Raw genomic sequence first — 26,814 nt, 5'->3', positions numbered from 1 at the left:
TCTTTGAACCATGGAAGAGTGTACAGAGATGCTGAAGAAGGCAGACTCTTGAAGACATATGTAAACTATCCTGAGAAAGCCTACTTATAAAGTTTCAAGACCAGGTTTGAAACGACAGCTACAACCTATTACGTATTTCTCACAAAGGCATAATGATGACAAGGTCAGAGGCATTTAAATTATAATTCTTTTGATGCTCCATACGTGAATGGAATGGGAAGAAATCCTAAAAACTGGTACAATGGTATGTACACCCTTCGATGCACTTCAAAGTGGGTCTCAGAGTATAGGTCTGGAATTAGTGTACAATTTTTACAAGAACATGTGGCAACAATAGCAAATGACACCACTATCAATTGGTCATCATGCCTCTTACTGTTGTCTTACTTGTTTTTACATGTGGGCTCCTGGCACTAAGTTGCACTTTGTGGTGAATGTGTTGTCACTTGAGTGACACAAATGAAAACTGGGTGTTCGCACAGCCAACTACAGTGAGTTAATAGGTCTGACGTCAGTTTAGTCGCATGCTTGGACACTTACGTAACTTTATGCCACAGCTTGTGGCACTCTATAGTGGAATTTTTAGACACTGGTCACACAGCACGCCACAAATTCTACATAGCTGCACAGTTTTCAGTATTGCATCAACTGATATCATATTGGCAGATATTATAGTCGGCGACAGCGTTAATGACCTTTGGGCATGCAGCTCACAAGGAATACTGCGTTGTCAATTCGGCTGAAAGCGCACAGACGGCATCTACGTTATGTTCCTGCACCTTGGCAATGTTGCAGACCAACTTCACTGAACCTACCTCACATTTGTAGAAACAGTACACTTTAAAAATAAAGTCAGTTGCCTATCTGTTGACACTTGGAGTTTTCTAGGTGTTTCAGCCGTTACGAGAACAGCATAGAAATCAGTCAATTGTAGTTTCGCGTGCGTAATACACAATAGAACACTCAAATATGATGGTAGTTTACACAGTACGGAATGCGGTAACACTTATTGGCTCGCTAGGCAGCTGTCTATTAAGTATCCCCAGCCCAGAAACCAGTAAGTCTCGGACTGTAGTGTTATATGCAGGTCATGGCATTAGAGATGTGAAAAGCGTTAAATGTAAGAAAGGTGGAATCCCAAATGTTGGAACCGAAAACAAATGCCGCACAGTGGTAAATCAGAGGCCACGAACACATTTATAAAAAAAGAATGACACTCGAAGATGAAAATGCTGTCTGCTATGTCAAACTATGTAAATTTTTCTGCAGGTCTGCTACTCCTCAAAGACTTTTAGAATTTTATCGTATTTGTTGATGTAGCAGCCGAATAACTAATTTTTAATTTAATAATTATCACATAAGAATCGGGTGCTATTTCTCACAGATAACCCACAATTTATATAGTACTCCGTCTCACAAACAGTAATATTAGTTGTTGTTCTTTTGGTTCCAGAAACTGGGAAAGTGTACTTCTCGACCACTGTTTTGACTTTTTTCAGTAATAAAATCAAAAAACATTGAAATCTAATTGCAATTACTAAGCTATAACTGCTATGGTATGCTCGTATCTCGAAATAAAGGCACCAGGGAGCAGTCGTGGAAGGCAAGTGGCGTCACGAAGTGTGGCCAAGCTGAACTTTTTGTGGCAGGAAGTAAGTTGTGACACTTCAGTGGCGACACTGAAAGCTGGCAACTGCGCTGCTACATCAGTATGCTATTAACTTTGGCGTCACTGTAGTTGCATATATGAACCCGGCTTAAGAATCCCACTCTAAATCACGTGGTCGGAAGGCACTGTATGTTGAGGGCAAAATCATAAATGTGAATTTGTCTAATGTTAAATAATTTAGATAGAACTTGTTTTAGTCCTGGTGAAATTGTATACACACGAAAACCTAATAAAATGGTAGACTAACTCCTTAGATTTTCCTACTCTATAGCCAAGTTCACACTCGCAACGAAAGTATCGACACAAATCAAGTCATTCTGGAGTGGCGGTGTGAGCTACCGTGCACACAGGACTACACACATTCTTCGTAATTGCGCAGTTTGCAAAATGGCGTCGCCTGTCTTAGTTGAAATGGTTCAGGCCTGCGTTAATGTTGTAGCGCAAATTATGGCATTGAGCGAAGAGTTAACAACAAAGAAACGGAAACGCAGATGGATCCGTAAGTGGATAACGAGCAGAAATTATATGGGAGCAACAAATACACTCATAAAAGAATTAACATTCGAAGATGAAAATTCTTTCGTAAACCATTTTCGGATGTCGAAGACGAATTTCGAGTACTTGTTGAGCTGTGTATCAAGCTCAAGATCGGATACACACATGAGAGATGCAATCCCTGCTCGTGCGAAACTTCAAGTAACTCTCCGATATTTAGCAAGTGGTGATTCCATGTCATCTCTCCAGTACACCTACCGTGTCCCGAAAAATATTATTTCAGTATTGTTGTGCAAAGTGCTGGATGCTATTTACGATGCCCTTAAGTCTCATTTGAAGGTAAGTGATAAAACATAGCCCCTTTTGCTGTTCTCAACAGTGAAAGTAAATTGATTTTTCACCGAATTGAAATTTTCTGCACTCGTTAAGTAGCGGTATATACTATTTCTGTATTTTGTCTTACATATCATGTGTAGCTGAAATCTTTTTTACAACCGGTCTGCAGCTTCAAACCACTCTTAAGTGATTTCAGTACTTTTTATGTTCATTCATGTAAGCATTTCGAATTTTTAATTTTGTTGTAGCCACATCAATTCCAGGTACATATTCACGCATACTGTTTACTATTTCAATTAATGCAGCGTGTCTCAAATTTCTGTGTTTGTATGATTCGCTTTTGTGGTTCCAAAGTCATTCTCGTTCTTGGTACACCTCCAAGAATCTCATTGTCGCTGTTGACCACTTTTTCGACATATTAATAGCAAACGCACAAACAAAAGCACTATCTGCGAACAAATACGCACTAGGAAGGTTTGAATCCAGCCGCTATTGTTGAGAAGGCAGAATGGCGCAACATAGTAAAACCAACTTCAACTTTTTGTGGCGTGACAAAAGTTGCGCTTCTTATATGGCGCCACTGAAAACTAGGAGTGCACACATGCTACTACAAAGCAACTGCAGTTCGCCATTAGCAGTGGCGATAGTTTTGTTGCCTGTGTGAACCAGGCTAATGCTGATGCTGTTGACTCCACAGATATTCATGTACGTCTGTTGTTGACTCGCTTGGTTAAAACCTTTGACTTGGCGGTAAATACCAATGAGGCAGATGGTAGTGACCAAAGTAGTTGTTTGTTGTCCTTGTAATGTCGAGTTTTACAGATTGGATTGTGCCTGTTTTTCCACTATGATGGATAATGAACCATGAAAGACGTGTTCCTGCTTGGCAATAAGTAATTTCGTGTTTTGAGAGAATGGATGGGAATCTGCGTTACGTACCTTAAGAGAGCAGCGTGTGAAGGATCAAGGGTAAATAATAATATTAACAATAGTAAAACAAAGTTTTCGATATTGAAACTGAAACTTTATTAGTTAGCCTATAAAATTTTACATATCTATGTTTATTGTGTAAGAAAATGTAAATTCAAACCCCCCTTTTTTTTACTAGGAAATTTAATCGCTCGTTTCTTTGTACATGTCGTGTAACAGCGCCTTATGTATGCTTTAGTCTTACATGTAAGAACCCGATATTCATCCTTAGGCTTTCAGTAAACCGTCAATGTGTAAGATGACATAACATTGCTATGGCAAGCGTTTGGACGTTATTGGTAAGAAACTCATAAAGTTGTTTTTATCACCGCTGATGAATCTTTTGTAACAATATTAATTGTGTAATACACGAATTAATGATTGTCAGTGTCATGTCCTGTAGGAGTAATGTAACTCATTGGTATTTATTTGTATGTTAGTTACTGGTACCTAAAATCTAGGAGTGTTTCAGTTTAAAGAATGCCCAGGCGGTGAACTTCTCGAGGCTTAATATGCATTCTGAATGATAAATTGTCATAATTGGTACTGTTTTTAAACGTAGATATGGGTAGCATGCCGTCTACAACTCCTCACAAAGGAGTTAATATTTTGGACTCTGCAGACCATAATATTATTTCTCTATATTCAATATATTGTTATAAACATATGCGTAATTTTTCGACGCCAAAGGTAAATCTACAGGTAACCCCGCTGTCGTAACTTCAGAAGCGTATGCCAGTCTGAGGTGGGCAATACCGTTATTGTTGATTTACAGTTTCAGAAATTACTTTAGCACACGTTCTGCAGTGTCAGCAGGCAAGTGACTTTGATGGCTCTATGCAAAAAGCACCACCTGTTGAATTTAGTTTATTGTGTTGGTGGCCTCTATTCGGAATGGAGATAACACACTGACAAGTTTCATTCATGGTATTTGTACAAGTTGTAAATAATTGTTCGGTTCTTGTGTTTTATCCTCATGACCTTCGTAATTTCATGGAATTGGTTCCAATCAACATGAATGTGTTCATCTTTCGTTTGTGAAGTTGGGATTATTACATTCTTCTCTTGAAACCTCAGGGTATTTCACCTGTCACATGTGTCTTGTATAATGCATGGAATAGTGTTGTTACTTGATATGTTCTCCCAAGGATCTGAGTAATTCTTTGGAGATGTCATCTACTCTAGAGGCTTTGTTTCGTTTTTGGTCTTTCAGTGCTCTCTCAAATTGCCCTGGAAGTATCACATTTGTCATCACATCTTCATCTGCTTTGTGGTTGCTTTCTATGATATTGGGAAATATGGAGGCGTCCGATCCTGCCCCTCTGCTTTGACCCATGACGTCACAAATATGGCGGAAACGACCATAAGCCACGAGTCTAATATGGCGCATATAAAGTCGGTACGTACACATTACGAGGACGAAACTACTTCGAAAAACAAACACACACACTTTCCACAAAAAGCCCAATGGCACTAACGGGACAAGCGCGGGAAATGGGGTGGTTTTGGGTGGGTACAAACTAAATATAAACAAATTTAGACACCCATCCCCACACAAAACGACGGAAAAAACCAACCTCACAAAACTCCCCAAATACCACTAAACACAATATCATCTGGAATCGGACACTTCCCTTCGCCTATATAGCTGAAAAACATCTCCCGATACCAATATCAACATACACAGCCACACATTGGGATCGAACACTTCCCTTGACCTGCGCACTGTTAATTTTGTCCGTCATATCCATTCCTGAACAAAAACAACCACCGAATAATTTTACTAAAATTACCACATGATGTACAGCGAACAACACTAAATTAACCTTCACACAAAATCATTAACTCACTGAAACGAATTCCACTACAAACACAGCTGATACTCGAACAATTCTGGATAATGAACGAAAGCAAACTGAGCCCATTACACCACACAAACGAAAACCCTGAACATACCACCAGAGAGCACGACAACATCTACAAACACGCCACACTCACAAACCAAACTCCGTGCTGTCATGACGTCACACGCAACAACACCCTTACGTCACGGGTCAAACCCGACGCGTGGGATCGGACGCTTCTGTCGACCCTGATATTGTCTTTTAAGATGAAGTTTGTTTCCATTATATAACATTTCTGCATATTTCTTATCTCTTTCAGTTTTCCCATCTTTGCTTAACACTGGCCTGCCATCTGAACCCTTAATTGTTATAGAAAACCTTTTTTTCCTGTCAAAGGTTTCTTTAATTTTTCTGTAACCAGCATTTATCTTTTCCATAATTGCACATATTTCTACAACTTTGCTTTTCTCCTCTGGCTATTCCTGTTTTCTCCCTCTTTGCACCTGCTTGCTTCACTTGCTGTGTTTTTAGATGTCCTTCTTTTATTAGTGGAATCCACTGTATCATTTACTCATTCATTATTCGAAGTGTTTCGTAAAGCATTTGGCATGGTGCCTCACTGCCAACTGTTAATGAAGGTACAAACACATGGAATAGGTTTCCAGATATGTGAGTGGCTTGAAGACTTCTGAAGTAACAGAACCCAGTGCATTGTCCTTGATGGGGAGTGTTCATCAGAGCCGAGGGTATTGTCACGCGTGCCCCCGGGAAGTATGGTACGATCACTATTAGTTTCTATGTGTATAAATGATCTGATGGCAGCAGTCTACGACTGTTTGCTGATGAATGCAGTTCCACTGTGAATGCTGTTCTCAAACGAGGAATGAGTTAGTTGATGTTTGTAAGGAGCTGACAATAGCTGTGACTACTGTCAAAAGATTGGTAGCTGCTGTGAATCGGTGTGCTGGGAGGGCTCCAGAGAGTCGTGTATCTGTGATAACTGTACCAGAGGTGCCTCCGGTACTGTCCTGTCCTTTGAATTCTGTTTCCTCTGCAGAAGGTACAGGATTTGTTATTACCTGTCCACTAGACTGCGAATAATGTGTCAATGATAGATTTAGGCGACCTGTACGAGGTGGACTGGGACCAGGGAGGATTCCGGGTGTTGTACTGGCTCTGAGTGTTTTATCGATTCGCCTAACCAACAAGTTTGAGGTGCTGTCTTTCACTGAAACTGAGGCAGTGGGTCTCGCGTCACTTATTTTCGGGAAACCTGTGTTGTCCAGTGTCAGGAAGAAGCAAACACAATCGGGTAGGGGTCTGTTAACCGTTGGCAGTTCAGATGTATGGTAAATGCTTGTACACCTTAGGGAAATGGCTGCAAGGGACAGAAAAGTACACCAGGAGCACTCGGTGTATATGTCAGGGGGCCTTTCAGTATGTTGAAGAGGCTATTCTGGGAGCCATTGAGGAAACAGGGTGCAACCAACTGCAGATTGTGGTGCACATTGGAACAAATGATGCTTGTCATCTGGGTTCAGAGGTCATTCTTGGGTAATTCAGTGATTGTCAGGGAGGATAAAGATGATCAGCCTTGCACATTTAGTTTCAATGGAGCTCACAATTTGCAGCATTGCCCTAAGAACTGATTGTGGCCCTTTGGTTCTGAATTGAGTGGAAGGAGGGAACCAGAGACTTTGAAAGTTCTTTGACAAGCTAGTCTGTGACTTCGTGGACTAACACCATAGGATTGAGAACTGTAGGGTCCCCCTAAAAAGATCAGGTGAGCAGTACACGTCAGAGGCTGCTACTAAAGTTGCTGATACCATGGATTTTTTAGATTAGGAGATATTCCATCCAATCCAGATAAAGATAGCTGTAGGAAACCCAGGAGTATCAGTTTAAGGTTGAAATAAAAGCCTCCAACAGGTGAGAGTAATAAAATCCTAATGGTTAACTGCCAAAGCATTTTCAACAAAGTGCCAGAGCTTGATGCAGTGAAGCTTACATAATACTAGGTACAGAAAGCTGGATGAATCTGAAATTGATGGCAGCGAGATTTTTGGGAACAAATTGGGTCAAAATATAAGTGTTTATCGAAAGGATAGGCAAATGGGAAAATGGAGATGGTGTATTTGTCGCAGTAGACAAGAAACTCAAAGCCGCTGAGATGGAAATCGAAGCTGCATGTGCAATTGTTTGGGCAACACTCAGTAGCAGGGGTGGGCATAAAATGATAGTTAGACCCTTCTATCAGCCACCAGACTCATCTCGATGTAACTGAAAACATTAGAGGAAACGTCAACTCACTTGTATGTAAGTTCCCCAATCATACTGTAACCATCCATCAATTAATTGGACAAATTACAGATTTGTTAGTGGTGGGCATAATAAAACATAGGCCTACTGCGAAACTACTAAATTCCTTCTCTGAGAACTACCTAGAACAGATAAAAAAGCCACTCACGATGGAAATATATTAGGTCTGAAGAAGTCCACATCGAAATTATCAGTGACCATGACATAGTTGTGGCAACAATGATTACCAAAGTACAAAAAACAACTAAAACAAGCAGAAAGATAATGTTGAGTAAACTAGATAGGTCAGTAGTGTAATACATCAATGAGGTACTTGAAACTTTCAGCACAGGGCATGGCCATGTAGAGGAACTGGCTCAAATTTAAAAGAATAGTTGACCATGTGCTGGATAGATAAGCACCCAGTAAAACAGTTCAAAATGGGAGCGAACCTCCATAGCATAGGCACTGTAAGGAAACTCTAAAGAAGTGAAGATTACTGCATAATAGGTGTAAAACAAAGCTTTAGGGCTGTAGATAGAGAGGTACTGAATGAAATATGTTTAGCTGTCAAGAGAGCAGTGCATGCTGCCTTCAATGACTACTGTAACAGACTGTTGTCAAGATGTCTTTCACAGAACCCAAAGAAGTTCTGGTCACATGTAAAGCTGTTGGTAGCACCAAAGTTAGTGTCCAGTCCCTAGCGAATGAGACATGAACTAAAATTGAGGGTAGCAAAATAAGAGCTGAAATGTTGACCTCCATTTTTAAATGTTCCTTTACAAAGGGAAACTAAGGAGATTTGCCCCAATTTAATCCTCACACCATTGAAAAGATGAATGAAATAAGTATTAGTTTCAGTGGTGTTGAGAAACAGCTGAAATCATTAAAATTGAACAAAGCTCCAGGCCCTGATGGAATCTCTGTCAGATTCTATACTGAATTTGCAGCTGAGCTAGCCATTCCTGTAACTACAATCTATCGTTCCCAGTTCTTGGAACAAGGCACAGGGCTCACCTGTCTACAAAAAGGGTAGTAGAAGTGATCCACACTACTACCGTCTAATATCCTTGACATCAATTTGTTGTAGAATCTTAGAACATATTGTGAGCATGAACATAATTAGGTATCTTGAACAGAATTACCTCCTCAGTGCCAACCAGCATGGATTTCAAATGTACAGATGAAGTGGAAAACCAACTAGCACTTTCTTCACAAGATATATGAAAGCTTTGGATCAATGCAGTCAGGTAGATGTAGTGTTTCTTGGTTTTTGAAAAGCATTTGACTCAGTACCACACCTAAGCTTATTGTCAAAAGTAAGATCATAAGGATATCAAGTGAAATTTGTGACTGGATTGAGGACTTTTTACAAGGGAAGACACAGCATGCTTGGGGGGGGGGGGGGGGGGGAGGAAGGTGTCGTCATATGTAGATGTTATTTCAGGTGTGTTCCAGGGAAGTGCGTTGGGACCCTTGCTGTTTATGTTGTATGTCAATGACGTTGTAGACAATATTGATAGTAAAAAAATAAGGTTTTTTGCAGATGATGTAGTTATCTATAATGCAGTACTATCCCAGAGAAGCTGCATAAATATTCAGTCAGATCTAGATAAGATTTCAACATGGTGCAGAGATTGAAAACTTGCTTTAAATGTGCAGAAGTGTAAAGTTTTGCTCTTCACAAAATGAAAAAAAGTAGTATTATATGACTATCATATCAGTGTGTATCTGTTGGAATCGGCCAACTCATACAAATATCTGGATGTAACACATTGTAGGGGTATGAAATGGAATGATCACATACGGTACGTGCGGTCTTGGATAAAGCAGATGGTTGACTTGTTTATTGCTAGAATACTGAGAAAGTGCAATCAATCCATAAAAGAGATTGCTTACAAATCACTCGTTCGACCTGTCCTAGAATATTGCTCAAGTGTGCAGGACCCATATTAGATAGGACTGAGAGGGGATTTTGAACATATACAGAGAAGGGCAGCACAAATGGTCATATGTTTGCTTAATACATGTCACAGAGATAATGGATGAGCTGAACTGAAAGCCTCTTGATGATAGAAGTAAACTATCCGAAATGAAATGATCGTATGGCATTTATTGGCCGGGATATTCCCTTTGGGGTTCGGCCGCCGTATTGCAAGTCTTTTTAGTTGACGCCACTCCAGCGACTTGCGTGTTGATGACGATGAAGGACACACAACACCCAGCTCCCTGCCGGGAATCGAACCTGGACCCCCTTGTGTGGTAGGCGGTAACGCTACCACTGCGCTACGGAGGTGGACTAACTATCCGAAGAAAGTTGGTTAACAAAGTTTCAAGAACTGACTGTAGACTCTAGGAATATACAACAAACCAGTATGTATCACTCACGTAGGGATAGTGCGGATTGGAATAATTGCTGCAAGCACAGAGGCATTCTGACAGTCATTTTCCCCACGCTTCAAATGTGAATGGAACGGGAAGAAATCCTAATAATTGCTACAGTGGGGCTTACCCTCTCCCATGCACCAGACGGTGGTGTGCAGAGTATAGATGTAGATGATGCTGTGGTGTATGGGGAGGTATCGTTGAGTGACTGTAGGAGGATACAAGACGATTCAAAGTTTGTAGTTGGTGTAATGAACAGCAGCTAGCTCTAAATGTAGAAAAATGTATGTTAATGCAGATGAGTAGGAAAAATGGATCCATAATGTTTCAGTATAGCATTAGTGGTGTGCTACTTGACACAGTCGTGTCAATTAAATATCTAGGTGTAGTGTTGCATGGCAGCAGGAAATGGAATGAGTGTGTATGAATTGTAGTTAGGAGGGTGAATGGTCAACTTTTGTTTATTGGGAGAATTTTAGAAAAGTGTAGTTCGTCTGTAAAGGAGACCGTATGTAGGACACTAGTAGACCCATGGTTGAGTACTGTTTGAGTCTTTGGGATCCACAGCAGGTTGGATTAAAGGAAGATATCAGAGCAATTCAGTAGTGGGCTGTTGGATTTTGTACCAGTAGGTTTGAACAACCCACAGTTATTATGGAGGTGCTTCAGGACCTCAGATGGGAATTACTGGAAGAAAGGTGATGCTCTTTTCAAGGAACAGTGTTGAGGAAATGTAGAGCGTCGGCATTTGAGGCTGACTGCAGAATGATTCTATTGTCGACAATGTACATGTCATGTAAGGACCCCAAAGATGACAGAGAGAAATTAGGGCTTGTATGGAGGCACGTTGATAGTCGTATCTCCTAGCTTTATTTGTGAGTGGTACAGGAAAGAAAATGACTAGTAATGGTGCAGGGTGCCCTCTGCCACACTCCATACTGTTTCTTGTGGAGTTTGTAAGTAGGTGTAGATCTTGTATCAAGTTCCTTTTGCATTTTTCAGTCAATAGTTCTCTAGTGCTCCCTTTGATATAATCAGAAAGCACTGGTTCTTTCAGCACATCCCAGTTTCTTTATCCTTGATTTCCTGTCTTCAAACAATTTCTCCAGTTTTAATCTGCAGTTCATAACCAGTAGATTATGCTCAGAATTCAGATGTTTTGTAGTTTAAAGACTGGTTTCTAAATCTCTGTCATACTAATTCATAATCTATCTGAAACCTACTGTTGTGTCCAGGCCTTTCTGTGTAATGCGGCAATCTTTCTTACCCCAAGTGCTGAAAGTTTGCTCATTGCAAAATTCTATCATGTGGCTTCCTTTTTCATTGCTTTTCCCCTTTCATGTCCTACTATGCATCTTCACTTACCTTTCTTACTAGTGAGATGCAGTTCCCCATCACAGTTTCATTTTCATCTCCTGTGAGGTATGTCCACGCGATGACTCTTTCTTCACGTGCAATCGCAGATGCAGAGGAATAAAAGGGCGAGCACAAAAATTTGTGGAAAGGACGCTTGTATGCATGAGGGTTCTTGTGTCCACACGTTGCCTTATTGTACAAGCAGTCGTCTATAAATTCCCTTCTTTGCTTGAGAGATTGTGTTATATGTTTTATTGTGATGAAAAGGTGACAAAAAAAGAAAGTGGTAAAGAAGTATATAAACAACAGTGGTACTAGAAATACAAAGTGATGGCAACGTTTTGTCTGCAAATTTCAGGAGGAGGTCACAATGAGATTTTACATTTTCTTCTTGAGAAACTGCAGAGATAAGGCTGGCAGTAAAATTTTGTTAGGTAGTTACTATATACTTCTTGGAATTATTTATTCCTCATTTTAAAACAAAGCATTTCAATTATATCAAATTTGTAACTTGTAATGTGAAATAATTGTAATTTATTATTTGATAGTTTTATGTCTTTTCACTGTAGGATTGTTTTATACGTCCTTCCGCTGTAGGAAATGCCTAAGCATGTAATTATTAGCATATTTTGTTCCTGTACAATATTACAGTTTGCGTCTATTAGCACCTGTAAGTACGGTTGTCATGTATAATTATAACTTGTTCCATACCCATGCAATTCTATTACACGTTGGCTCAGTGGAACCTGAATAAATATATAATTAAAAGTAAAAGTGAAAAGTGATTATTCCTGAAACTGAGAAATAATTTAGAGAACTTCTTAGTCATTATGTAAAAGTTAATTTACTATCAATGTCTCATATGTATTTCATTATGAAATATGATTTAGATTGACATTCTTAGACTCGACAAATCTAGGAGTTTCATAGACGCCAGAATCCACTAGAACAGAGGTTGTGTTTTTCAGTTTCAAATCTTTTTTCATCATCTATGTGCTTCATTTCCGTTTTTAGTAGAAGTTCGTTGATGATCTTTGCATACCTCATCACTTCTTTTGTTCAGATGTCAGGCTCCTTAGTTGTTGTGCTTAAGTCACCATAGCATGAATATTTGTCCACAGTTTTCATGTAAGTACAGTTTTCATAAATTTTTTCGACTTATCCGATTTTGAAACTTATACTATCTTGTTCTTTACAGAAATATGATCAGAGACTTTTTACCTACTATGTCACACTCAGGGCAACTCATGTCGAATTTTCATTCAAATTATCTTCACGCGACTTTTTTCTTTGTCTGTTATCATCTATAAACTTAAGCATGCTTCCATTGGAGTCAACAGACATTGTTGTACATAAATCGCTCTACTGCATAATCTCAACACACCACTCAGTCAAACATATGGGCCCCAACTACCTGTTATCTGTTAAAAAGTGCAGAGATTCCCACTGAAGGCAAGTGGTAATACACTTTATACTTGGCCCCCATTTCCGGGAAATTATGCATGCACAAATGTGCAAATGTAGTTGCACTGTTGGAAATCAATGTGCACGCGCAAAGTTGAACACAAAAAAGGCATAGTGCGGATGCACCTTTAGGAATGCGAATAATTTCTTTAAAGTGGAAAGAATAGACTGGTACTCACCACGTCGAAGAGGCATTTTCACAGGCAGGCACAATGAAATAGAACATTAGAAATACTTGCATCTTTCAGACAAAGTCCTCCTTCAGGAGTCTCTCTCTCTCTCTCTCTCTCTCTCTCTCTCTCTCTCTCTCTCGCACACACACACTCAAACAAATCCATGGTACAACAATGGGCATCTACATTCTACCCCCCTGCGGGTTCGGGGGTACGAATAGGCCCGCGGTATTCCTGCCTGTCGTAAGAGGCGACTAAAAGGAGTCTTCAAAGTTTTGGCCTTATGTGATGGTCCCCACTTGGGTTTGACCTGCCATTTTCAAAATTTCCGTTGTTAGTGCGTGCCATTTGGGGAAGGACGCCTTACGTGGTGTTTTTCTATTGGTCCATCGTGCACCTCCATCTTGCATGCTATCTATTGTCGTGTGGAGGGATTTACACCCCATGTCTTCTGGGTTGCCTCCTCGTCTTGTGCGCAATCCCCTTCTTAGCGCCCACGGCAACTGTGGACCCTTTCAACACCTAAAATCCAGCACGGTAGCCAGTCCGTTGTGGTGGGGTCGTCATGTACCCTCTTGGTGGTAGCCCCCTGACCACGCAGGGATCGCACTACAGATGCCAGAGCTGTTTCCTCCCCATGCATGCCAAGGAGTATGTGCCCATCTTGTCTGGGGCACGGGGACTCTGGGCAATGGGATATCGGCCAGGTACCCGTTGCTTTGGCTGGGTGGCGCCCTTGGGGAGAGCCCTCGTTCGGAGTAGGTGGCATCTAGGCGGATGTGGCGCAATGAAGCGCAATAAATCTCACCAAGCTGGTGGTCGCACTGCCACCAGCGTCTCTAAGCGAGGCAAAATTGAATTCGATGCTGCACAATATGATCCTCAGTCGTTCCCCTCGTTGGCTGCGCCATGGGAGGGATGCAGATCTAGTGCCAAGCAGGAGCCTTATGTACCACAATACCTTGTCTGCAGCAGGACTGATGGTGACTCCTTTCTTTCGACAAAGCCTATGTTTTTTGTGGAACACCTGGAGGATAAGTTTGGGGAAGTGGCGGGTTTGTCTAAAATGTCCCCAGCCCAGTCACGGGCGTTGCTCTTGTGTGATAAGCTGGGAGACGTCCCTGTTACCGTCACTCCCCACAGTAGCTTAAATATGGTCCAGGGGATTATTTACCATCGCGACCTCTTGTTACAGTCCGATGACGAGCTGAGAGCTGACTTGGAACGACGTGGTGCGCATTTTGTCCGTCGTGTGCACAGAGGACCCAAGACCAACAGGGTGGCCACCGGTGCCTTTATCTTGGCCTTCGAGGGTGCTGTATTGCCTGAGAAGGTCAAGGTAATGGTTTACCGTTGTGACGTCAAGCCATACGTCCCTCCCCCGATGCGGTGCTTCCAGTGCTGGAAATTTGGGCATATGTCCTCCCGTTGCCCATCCAGCGCCACATGTCGAGATTGCGGACGCCCCTCTCATCCCGATTCTCCATGTGCGCCTCCGCCTGTCTGTGTCAACTGTGGGGAACACCACTCTCCATGCTCGCCGGACTGCCCCGTTCTTCATAAGGAGCGGAAGATTATGGAATTTAAGACCCTGGACCGGCTTACTTATCGCGAGGCAAAACTGAAATTTGAAAGGTTGCATCCTGTCCCTCTTCAAACTTCTTATGCTGCAGCTACGTTATCGTCACCCTCGCGGGCGGCAGTTGTCGCCTCCTCTGTGCCGCCTTCAGTTGGCCCTCGGGGCCGTCCATCTCTGTCTGCCTCCCTCGTGTCTGGGGGCAAGCCTTCCTCTGTTGCCTCCTTCGCAGTTGGGGCAAACCCCCTTCTGTCACGCCCCCCGCACATGCTTCAGGAGTGACATCTGCTCCAAAACCAGGGGGCTCGATCCCTCCCCCTCCCCCTTCTCTGCCGGCGTCGTCTCCGCCGGCGTCGTCTCTGCCGGCTCCTCTCTCGCGGAAGGGGTCCCTCGGGGCCCTCCCTTCTTTCGTTTCTTCTGTTACCCCGCCGGATGTCAGCCAGTGGCTGAAGGTTCATCCACCTGCTGGTCGTAGGGCTTCTGCGTCGTCGTCAGCCTCCGACGCTCCTTCAGAGAAACTCTCCCAGCCCTCTAAGCCAAAGGACAGACGCGAGAAGAAGGACCGGAACGTGTCCAAGAAGAAGGACGCTCCGGCAGTTTCAGTACCGCCTGCTGTCAATAGCTCTGGCTCTGGGGATGCGGTGGAGATCGTCGCCTCTGCCGCGGATCTCGCCCTCACGGAACCCTCGGGGACCTCTCCTATGGACACAGCTGACTCTCGCTCAGTGGCGGCCGTTGACTCTGCGGCGCCGTCTGCCTCTTAGTCGCCTTCACGCCCTCCCAGTCCCTTCCTGCTTCCATTCTCCAGTGGAATTGCGGCGGTTATTTCCGCCACCTGCCTGAGCTCCGGATGCTTCTGAGTGTTTCCCCTGTTCTGTGCATTGCTCTTCAGGAAACTTGGTTTCCAGCAATGCGGACCCCTGCCCTTCGCGGTTATCGGGGATACTATAAGAACCGCGCTGACTGTCAACGAGCTTCAGGTGGAGTTTGCCTCTTTGTTCACCACTCTGTCTGTAGCTCACCAGTACCCCTTCTGACGCCTTTAGAGGCAGTCGCTGTCACGATTGAGCTCTCGCCGGCTATTACTGTTTGCTCTGTTTACGTTCCTCCGTATGGGCAACTCCCCCGACATGTCTTGGCTGCGCTGCTGGCTCAACTCCCGCCGCCATTGCTGCTTCTGGGCGATTTCAATGCCCACAACCCTCTATGGGGTGGGACTGTCTCCGATGACCGCGGTCGCGCTGTGGAGCATGTGTTGGCTCAGCTCGACCTTAGCCTCTTGAACACCGGTGCTCCCACGCATTTCAGTGTGGCCCATGGCTCGTTCTCGGCCATCGATCTCTCTCTTTGCAGCCCCGGACTTGTCCCATCCCTTCACTGGAGAGTGTATCCTGATCTGTGTGGTAGTGACCATTTTCCCATCTATTTGTCACTGCCCCAGTGTCATTCTTCTGGGCGCCTGCCCCGCTGGGCTCTCAACAGGGCTGACTGGCCGGCTTTTACTTCCGCTGCCACCATTGCTTCTCTCCCACAGGGTGACATTGATGAGGTGGTCCGTGTCTTGACCTCGTCAATTATTTCTGCGGCCGAGACTGCCATCCCTCGCTCTTCTGGACTCCTTCGGAGGAAGTCTGTCCCCTGGTGGTCGCCGGAGATTGCTGAGGCTATTCGTGACCGTAGGCGGGCTCTCCAGCGTCATAAGCGGCACCCGTCTCTGGAGACCCTCATCGCCTTTAAGAAGCTCCGTGCCTTGGCCCGTCGTCTTATTGCACGGTGTAAGCAGGAATGCTGGGAGAGGTACATTTCATCCTTGGGCTCCCGTGTCTCCCCGTCGCTCGTGTGGTTCCGCATCCGGCGGATTTATGGATACCAGACCCCTATGGGTGTCCCTGGAATCTCCCTGGACGGCGCTGTCTGCACGGACGCTGCCACCATTGCTGACCACCTTGCCACGCACTTTGCTACGAGCTCTGCGACTGCAACTTACCCTCCTGCCTTTCGCTCTCTAAAGGAGCACACCGAGCGGACGCCGTTATCGTTCCACACACGTCGTTCTGAAAAATACAATGCTCCTTTCAGCGAGAGGGAATTCCTCGCTGCCCTCGCCAATTGCCCTGATACAGCGCCAGGACCGGACTGCATCCACGCGCAGATGCTGAAGCATCTCTCCAGGGACTGCCAGAGACACATCCTCACCATCTTTAACCGCATTTGGAGCGAGGGCGTGTTCCCGTCGCAATGGCGAGAGGGTGTTATCGTTCCCATCTTGAAGCCCGGTGCGGACCCTCTGCCGGTGGACGGCTATCGTCCCATTACACTAACCAACGTTTTGTGCAAATTGCTCGAACGTATGGTGGGGCGGCGTTTGTGTTGGGTCCTTGAGTCGCGCGGTCTCCTCGCTCCATCCCAGGGTGGCTTCTGTCAGGGCCGGTCTGCTGCGGACAATTTGGTGCGGCTGGAATCTGCTATCCGTACGGCCTTTTCCCGCCGTCAGCATCTCGTTGCTGTATTTTTTGATCTGCGGAAGGCATATGACACAACATGGAGGCATCACATCCTTGCTACGTTGCGCGAGTGGGATCTTCGTGGTCAGCTCCCAGCTTTTCTTCAAAACTTTTTATGGCACCGCTCTTTCCAGGTGCAAGTCGGTGCCACCTCTAGTTCATCTTATATACAGGAAAATGGGGTCCCGCAGGGCTCGGTGTTGAGCGTTTCCTTATTTCTAGTGGCCATTAATGGTCTGGCTGCAGCCGTGGGGTCGTCGGTGTCTCCTTCTTTGTATGCCGACGACTTCTGCATCTCATTTAGCTCAACGACTACGGGGGTCGCCGAACGCAGGCTGCAAGCAGCCGTTCGCAAGGCGGCATCATGGGCTCTGACTCATGGATTTCAGTTCTCTGCGGCCAAGACTCGAGTTATGCACTTCTGCAGGCGTCGGACGGTCCACCCTCATCCGGAACTTTACCTCGACGGTCACCTACTTGAAGTGGTGGACAATAGCCGCTTCTTAGGACTCGTCTTTGATGCCCGGCTCACGTGGGTTCCTCATATTACTCAGCTGAAGCAAAAGTGCTGGCGGCACCTCAACGCCCTCCGCTGCCTGAGCCATGCGTCTTGGGGTGCAGATCGCAGCACGCTGTTGCGATTGTACAGAGCCCTTGTGCAGTCCAGGCTTGATTATGGGAGCCTGGCCTATGGGTCTGCATCGCCCTCAGTGTTGACGTTGTTGGACCCCATACACCACTGTGGGGTTCGGCTTGCAACTGGCGCTTTCCGTACGAGCCCCGTGGATAGTCTGCTGGTGGAGGTCGGGGTTCCCCCGCTGCGGATTCGCCGCCACAGACTGCTCGCCGACTATGCTGTCCACGTGCATTGCTCACCGGGCCATCCCAATCATCGCCTGCTTTTCCCTGCCAGGGTTCTCCCTCTGCCCGACCGGCGACCTAGGTCTGGGCTTTCCATTGCTGTCCGCATCCAGTCCCTGCTGTCTGAACTGGGGTCATTCCCTCTTCTGCCGCCCTTCCGGGCCTGTGCACCCACGCCTCCCTGGTGTGTGACCCGTCCGTCCGTCCGCCTGGACTTGGCACGGGAACCCAAGGACTCGGTTCCGCATGTGGCCCTCCGTCACCGTTTTCTTGCGCTCGTCGCCTCATTTTCAGGCTGTGAGCCTGTCTACACTGATGGTTCCCTGGTGGATGGTCGTCCTGCCTACGCTTTTGCTCACGCTGCCCATGTTGAACAGCGTTCCTTGCCGGCTGGCTGCAGTATTTTTACTGCAGAGCTGGTGGCCATATTGCGCGCTCTTGAGCATATGCGTTCCTGCTCAGGTACGTCCATCGTCATCTGCAGTGACTCCCTGAGCAGCCTCCAGGCTATCGACCGCTGCTATACCTCTTCTCCTCTGGTATCCTTTATTCAGGAGTCTGTTTTTGCCATTACCCGCTCTGGTCGTTCGGTGGTCTTTGTTTGGACGCCAGGTCACGTTGGCATCCCGGGGAATGAACGTGTCGACAGGCTGGCCAAAGGGGCGGTCGACACCCCCACTTTGGCGATCGGCCTCCCGGCTCGTGATTTGCAGCTGGCGTTGCGCCGTAAGGTGCTTCAGATGTGGCGTGACGAGTGGCGTAGCCTGACTTCTCCGAATAAACTGCGGGCTGTTAAGGAGACGACCGATGTGTGGCAGTCCTCCCTGCGGGCTTCTCGCAGGGACTCTGTCATCCTGTGTCGGCTTCGCATCGGCCATACCTACCTGACGCACGGACATCTTTTGCGTCAGGAGGATCCCCCCCTGTGTCAGTGTGGGTCCCGGTTGACGGTCGCCCATATTTTGTTGGAGTGTCCCCGCCTGCGCACCCTCCGGCAGACTTTTAATCTCCCGGGCACGTTGCCTTTGGTTTTATGCGACGATGCCTCCATGGCTGACGACGTTTTAAATTTTATCCGTGGTAGTCCTTTTTATGGTTCCATTTAGGGGGGACCTGTCCCTTTCCCTTTCTGTGTATCTTGTCCTCGAGTGTCCCATTGGTCGCAGATTTTAATGTGTGTATTCGGGTGGTTGACTCTTTCCCAATTTTGTTCCCATGGTCAGTCAACCAGTCTCCGACCCTCTTATTTTCTTCCGTTTCTTTCTGTCCAGTGTTTGTCTGTACTCTTCTTGTCTCTAATGTTCGCTGCCACATTGGTGTTCTTTCAGTGACTGGGGGGAGGGGCGTCTCCTCCCCCCTTGGGGATTTACCTGTTCCGTAAATTTTGTTTCGCCGGTTTTTTTGGAATGGGGGACTGATGACCTTAGCTGTTTAGTCCCCCTTAAACATCCCAATAACAACAACCTATCTACATTCTATGCGAACCTATTCTTGGGCAATCAAGAGGAATCCTTCCTAACCATTCAGACTCTCAAATCCCTCCAGAACTCCAACTTCCCCCCCCCCCCCCCCCCCCATTCGCTTCACTTGGTCATCTTCAGCCCAACGAGCCATCTTCAAAATGTGTGTGTGAAATCTTATGGTACTAAACTGCTAAGGTCATCAGTCCCTAAGCTTGCACACTACTTAACCTAAATTATCCTAAGGACACACACACACTCACCCATGTCCGAGGGAGGACTAGAACCTCCGCCGGGACCAGCCGCACAGTCCATGACTGCAGCGCCTTAGATCGCTCAGCTAATTCCGCGCAAGCCATCTTCCTCAATTTTGACCTCCACCTCGAGGATGGCAACATCAGTACTTCGTCCACATCAAACCTACCAGTCACCAACAATGCCTCCATTTGGACAGCTGCCATCCAATCCACACTAGGAAGTCCTTTCCCTACACCCTAGCACCAGTGGTCATTGTAACTGTGGTGTCAAGCAGTCCCTCTTCAAATATGCTGAGGGATGCACTGAGACCTTCCCAGAATGAAATTACCCTCCCAGCCCTGTTCAGAAACAGGTCTCCTGTGCCTTTTCTTTCCAGTCACCTACCACCTCCCAAATACACCTTGTCTCTCCACAAAACAGCACTCCACTCATGCCTATGTACCATCTAGGAAGGGAACAGCTGAATCACTTTCTCTGCCATGGTTTCAACTAACTCTCATTGTGCCCTGAAATAAGGAATGTCATACCCACTATTGTCTCATCCCTTCCACAGTAGTATTCCACTGCCCACTGAACTGAAGCAGTATCCTTGTCCACCCCTATTCCACAGCTGCTCCCATCTGTTGCCTCATGGCTCATATCCATGCAATAGACCTGGGTGCAAAACCTGTCCAATACATTCTATCACTATTATTACTCATTCCTGTCACGGGCGTCTCCTTTCCCATCAAAGACAAGGCTACCTAGGAAAGTAGCTACGCAGTTTACAAACTAAATTACAACCACTGTACTGCTTTCTGCAGGGGCTTGACAACTAACACTCTGTCTGTCCACGTGAATGGCCAGTGCCAACTGTGACCAAGACAGCTGGACCACCGAGTTGCTGAATGTGGTGCTCAGCATGATGTTTTCCACTTTAATGACTGCTTCACAGCCTGTGCCATCTGGTTCACAGCCTGTGCCATTTGGATTCTTCCTACCAGCACCAGTTTTCTTAAATTATCCAGTTGGGCACTCTCTCTACAACATATCCTTTGTTCCTGTAACCCTCCTTGCCTCAACATTTGCTAGTCCCTGTCCTCCTCTTACATATTCGCTTCCTTACTCCCACTCCAGTACACACAGACATTCATACCTCCTGTGCACCTACAAGTCCTTTTCTCTTCTCTGATTCTCTTCTCCCAGTACAGCCTCTTGACTCTGCACTTAGCAGCTAGCAGCCCACTCCTACACCCACGATGTCCCTGCATACTCCCATGAGCAGTGCTAGCACCTTCCTCCATCCTTACCCAGCTGCTGTCTCTCTCCTTCCCCATGCCTTACTGCATCCTTACCCACTCCAACTAGACTATTGCACCCATCAGACACAGTCAGTACTCATTACAGTATCTACATATGTGTGAGTTGTTGTTGGGTGAGAATTTTTTTTCTGAAGTATTTTCTCTGAAAGCTGAAATTATTTTTAGTGTTCCCTTTCATTGTACCTGTCTGTTACTCAACACCTCCTCTATTTGGTGAGTAGCCATCTATCCCCTCCATATTCCTGTTACACCGTCCTAGACATTTTTTAAAAAATTTCTTTTTTCAGTTAATAAAACATTCCGGGTTAATATGCTGTCTCCATCTGTGTGGAACATTTTCATGGGGATCATAGCTTCTTTGAGTGTCCAGTGCACCACCTGGCTTGCTGTTGACAGCAGCAAAATTTCTGCTTCTTTGCAATGGCATGACGTCACATTTTTTGAATACCCGAGAGTGACTGGCCATTGTCAACTACCATTGTTTGCTGTTGCTACCACCCCATGGTGGAAGACTGGTACACATCTTTTTCAGCACTGGAATCCAGATATTCAATTTTACGTCCTCCACCTTCCTTTTCAAATTTCTAGGTTGTTTTACAATCTCTGTAGCCTCTAATTGTGCCTGTCTGCAACTCACTGTGTCATATTTATGGTAAGTAGCAAACTGTCTTTTCCTATATTGTTAATTATACTGCTGTGGTGGCTGATGTCTTTGTGGCCATCTTGATTACAATAATGTGTTCACTATGTTAGTTGTATTTCACCTACACTGCAGTTTTCATATGCATTATAAGATCTACTATTTCATCACACTTATTTGATTTTGTTTCGATAATTATGTGCAAACCTGACCAGAAGTCATTTTCTTCTTGCCACCACAGTTTAGTAATTGTCACTGTATCTAACATCAATCTCAATGATGACAGTGGTTTCCAAAAACCTGTTTACTCACAAAATAATACTCACATGATATTTCTGGACCCATCTATTATTACACTTTTCGAGCTTTGCCCATCTTCAGATGACTTGGTGGCATTCCCCCCCTCCCCCCCCCCCCCCCTACAATCTTTCAAGATTACACAAGTGTCTCGAAAGAGGACATATGCTAAAACATTATTGAATGTCGAAAACATAAAACAAAATACATATGATTTAATACTTTTTAATTTCTTCTTTGGCAAGGATGTCATTTAACGCCGAAGGAAACGTAAAGTTTACTAGTCCACACAGCAAATAACTTTATGGCCTAATGTGTGCTGCTTACAGCCGAATGATGTGGCTGGCAGGTAGTGCCACATAGGGAACTTATTAACACTCGATGGCGCAGATGCTGTAGTGCTGCTGTATGTGGTCGATACGTAGTTACAACTGGTAATTTCAATTTCTCATACAATATTTATAAAGAATTTTGTACATTATAAATAAAGAAAGGGGAAGTTGGCTCCATGTAGAACTTAGCCATGCTGGTCTACATGGGTCAAACAACAACTTCACTGAAGGCACATAACTTTTGATCTTGTGGACTTGCACAGGAATTGTATAAATAATATTTTTATAAAAATACATTATTATAGTTATATTTGCCATCCCCCCCCCCCCCCCCCCCCCCCCGGTCCTGTGGGGGCTCACACCTTTTTTGTGAGTATGTGTTTGTCCACCACGGAGGGTCATCAAGTACCTGCTTGGTGGTAACCTTTGACTTAGCAGTGATTACACTATCAGTGCCTGAACTGGAAACACATGCAAGCCAAGGAGTATGTGTCTGTCATGGCTGGGATGCAGAGACTCTGGGCAACGGTTTATTGGACAGGTAACCATTGCTGTGAATTGTGATGCCTGTGGGTAGAGCCCCTGTTCAAAGTGGATGGTACCCAAGGTGGATGATTCGTACATGAAGTGAATTCAACTGCCTTCTGCTGGTGCAGTAAACCCAATATTTTTTGTCGAAAACACTGAAGACAAATTGGAGGCAGTTGAGTCTCTAGGGAAAATGTGAAATGGTTCATTATTAATTAAGTTTGTCTCTGCTGTCCAGTCTAAAACTCGTCAGGCATGTGCTGGTCTACGTGGCATACCTGTGACCATTGCCCCACACACAGCTTTTGAATGTAGACCAAGAAATCATCTTCCACAGAGGTCTTCCACTCCAAACAGATGAGGAGCTCCTTTCTGATGTTCAGTGGTCATGCTTACATTTTTTCAGACATGCACGAAAAGGTCCCAAGGATAATCATACAGATACAAGTGTCTTTATCTTAGCCTGTGAATGGAATGGCCTCTGGGAGAAAGTTAACGTGGTGTACAGGTGTGATGTGAAACCAAATGCTCCAAAGCATCTGAGATAAGATGCTTCAGATGTTTACGCTTAGGGCACATGTCATCTCGCTGCACAGTGGACACAAAATGTAGCAACTGTGGATGATCATTCCGAGAAGGCAGTCCTTGTGGACATTCACCTTTGTGTGTCAGCTGCATGGAACATCACCCTCAGTGTTCCCCAGTTCGCCCAGTATTCAAGAAGGAACAGAAGCTCCAGGAATAGAAATCTATAGACTGTCTTTTGTATGCTAAGGCACAGAACAAATTTAAACACCTACATCATGTGGATATGAGAGAAGCATTCTCCTTTTTTGGTCTAATGGTGAAAGGGCTTCCTCTTGGATCCCTCTCCCTGGCAACTCTCTGATTCGAGGCCCAACATCGAACAGTGGCTGAAGAAGCCATGGCCTGTGGGTCCCAGGGCCATCCACTTTTCATCTGTCCCCGCACTCAGTGTGGATAGCCCCTTGAACTAACCTTGTTCACCAAAGGTTACAAAGTAGGAGGAGGAGGAGGAGGAGGAGAAAAATCGGGACAAGGTTCTTCTGGTGCTCCTGGATGTGCCAGATCTCCCACTCAGTCTGATTCTGAGCCAATGTTTGTGAATCTTGTTTCATCCACACTAGAGACAGACAGTGGCCCTTCAGCATGACCAGCACTCCTAACCGGGCCTTAAGTCATGGGATCATTCAGTGGAATTGTAATGGCTACTGCTGTCACCTGTTGGGACTACAGCATCTTACTTGCTTTTCTTTTGCCATTTGCTATCCAAGAAACTTACTTCACTGGTGACCATTCTTCCATGCTCTGTAGTTATCACACATTTTGTTGGACTGTGCTGATTCTGAGGGGTATCTGTACTTTGGTTCAAACAGATGTTGTCAGTGAATGGCATCCACTTTGTACCTCGTTGGAGGCAGTAGCGGTGCAAGTTGCAAATGACGTCGGTGGTTACCGTTTGCACATTTACCTATCTCCAGGTATGCCGCTTACTTATGTTGAATTGATCGCATTAATCCAACAACTTTCCTTCCTGCCTTTCCTCCTGGTACGAGACTTCAGTGAACACCACTCCCTGTGGGGGGAGTATGACTATGTATGGTAGGGGCTTTACAATTGACCAGCTGCTCACAGACCATACTCTTTGCCTCCTCAGAGATGGTTCTCCTACCTACTTCAATATTACCCCTGACATCTTTTCAGCTATTGGTCTAATGATCTCTTCGCCTAATCTTGTGGCTTCACTACATTGGTCATGACCTTTGTGACGAAGACCACTTTCCAGTGACCCTGTTGTTTCCTTACCTCCCCCAGACGGGTAGATTACCATGTTGAGCGCTTCACAGATCCAACTGACCATCATATGCCTCTAGTGTTACATTTGCTGCGTTTCTGTCATATTGTTTTGATAATGTGCAAAGCGTCTCAGGTGCAATCATCCATGCCACTAGAACTCCTATTCCTCTTTCTGCAGGTCCCCCATTTGTTGGCTGGTTCCATGTTGGACCAAAGACATTGCAGTAGCTATTCAGATAGGCGATGAGATATGCAAAAATTCATACCACATCCTTCGCAAACCAACCTTATCACTTTCAAGCAACCTAATGCTAGGGAGTCAAATACTGTAAGAAGAAATGCTGTAAGCTCTGCCTCTCCTCCCTGGGAACAGATATGGCTTTCATCTCAGGTGTGGCTCAAGCTCCATGGTCTTAAAGGCTGCCAGCATTGAACAGCTTTTTGAGGTCTTTTGCTGCAGGGCTGTCTTTAAACCAATTTATTGGTTCTTGCAGAACATCTGGCAACCGTTTTGTGACAGCATAGTTGTTCTCTTCCTGTCTGGCCACTGTTCTATTGTGGAAGTGACAAGTTGAATACATCCCCTTATGTTTCACTCCCTACCGAGCTGAATCTTATAATGAACCCTTAACCGACTGGGAACTACTTCAAGCTCTTGCCTCACCCCAGGCTCTGATTCAGTTCACAATCGGATGACTCGACACCTGAATGTTCCTCAATGATAACATTTCCTCAGGATCTTCAACCATCTTTGGCTCCAAGGTGTCTTCCCCTTGCAATGACAAGAAAAAATAGTTGCCCCAATCCTTAATCCAGGCAAGAACCCATGTCTCCTGATAGTTACCAGGTAGTTAGCCCAACCAGTGTACTCTGTAAGCTGCTTGAAAGGATGGTTGCCCGAAGATTGTGATGGGTTCTTCGATCTCGGGGCCTTATGTCCCTCTATCATTACGGTTTCTGGGAAGGATGATCCACAACCAACCATCTGGAAACAGCAATATGACAGGCTTTTCCTAAGCATAGGCTCCCTGTCAGTGTTTTCTGACCTGCATAACCTGTATGTCACTGCTTGGCGTCATCAAGTTTTACTCCCCTCCGTGATTGGGGCTTTAGAACAGAGATGGCCAAACTCATTCATCCTTGGGAACTAGTTCACTAGTAATCGCTCTTTTTGGGAACCATTCATTTTAATTGTTCACCATTCATTGTGAATGGTATATGGTTCTTACGAAAAATTGAAAATCAGTAGCGTAGGTGACTGAAGATCGAAGGCACCAAGAGGGGGCACTTGCCTCCCCTCTGGAGTACAGAGTTTTTATTCATTACAGAATTGTCACACACTTGTAGAAGTAATTTTCATTATTCTACAAAACCTTTCGTTTAGCCAACTGTAGCGTTATGTGGTTGATTGCAGTGAAATAATATAAGGTGGCACATGAAAAACTGGCCCCGAGTACAGACTGGTCACCATTTAAGCACGGTTTGTTGACCTCTATGAGCAGAATAGATAAACATGTAATAATTAGACAGTAAAGAAACAACAAATAAACAAATACAGACAACAACTTCAAAACAATAGATGATGATTGGTGGGTGACAATGAGCAGTCTAGTACTCGTGGCCGATTTTTCGTGCGCCACCCTGTACCTCTGAAATAATATTGTAAATTTTACTGTATTCTCTTCACAAAATGTGACACCAGACACTCAATTATGGAGTGCGGGCTTCATTCGGTTGTTAGTCAGCCTGCCTTCCACAACAATGTACATGCTGCTTTACCTTGCATCTAAAACAGACGGAAAATGACCACTCTTGTGTGCCATGCCGACTTCCTTTGCATGTGTAATAACAAATTGTCGATACAAGACCTATAACACTAGAGATAATGATGATCTCCATTTTGAACTAAAAAAATTGTCACTTGTACAGAGGGAAGTAAAGTAAGCTGCTGTTAAGACTTTTAATGCACTGCCTATTATGTATATGTACAAGAGAAAAGGAAATGCTATTCAGATGCATGTTAAAGAAATACCTGCTTGTCCATCCACTGTTCTCCTTAGATGAATTCTTTTCCAGAAATAACTAAAAGTTCCCATACACACTTTCATGCACTTCTTAAATAAAATGATATATCTTGTTATTCAGTAACTAGATGAAAGATACGATACTATGTTAATGTTAGACAGTATATTACAATAATAGATAAATGTTAGCTAGTAAATAAGAAAAATTGATACTTATATTATTTAA

The 26,814-nt window shown here is 44.8% G+C and overlaps 1 long non-coding RNA gene across 1 annotated transcript in view; it reads left to right on the top strand.

The window, feature by feature from the left end:
• Positions 1–3,228: 3,228 nt before the first annotated feature.
• LOC126335016 (uncharacterized) overlaps positions 3,229–26,814 on the top strand; it is a 68,480-nt gene continuing 44,894 nt past the window's right edge. The window contains exon 1 of the long non-coding RNA XR_007564800.1: positions 3,229–3,469. This is a non-coding gene — a long non-coding RNA (uncharacterized LOC126335016). The remainder of the gene's footprint in view (positions 3,470–26,814) is intronic.

Source organism: Schistocerca gregaria, chromosome 2 (genome assembly GCF_023897955.1).
Source record: "Schistocerca gregaria isolate iqSchGreg1 chromosome 2, iqSchGreg1.2, whole genome shotgun sequence".
In the NCBI taxonomy this organism is placed as follows: Eukaryota; Metazoa; Arthropoda; class Insecta; order Orthoptera; family Acrididae; genus Schistocerca; species Schistocerca gregaria.
The sequence above is the reverse complement of the archived record's forward strand: the minus strand, read 5'-3'. Positions and strand labels throughout refer to the sequence as shown.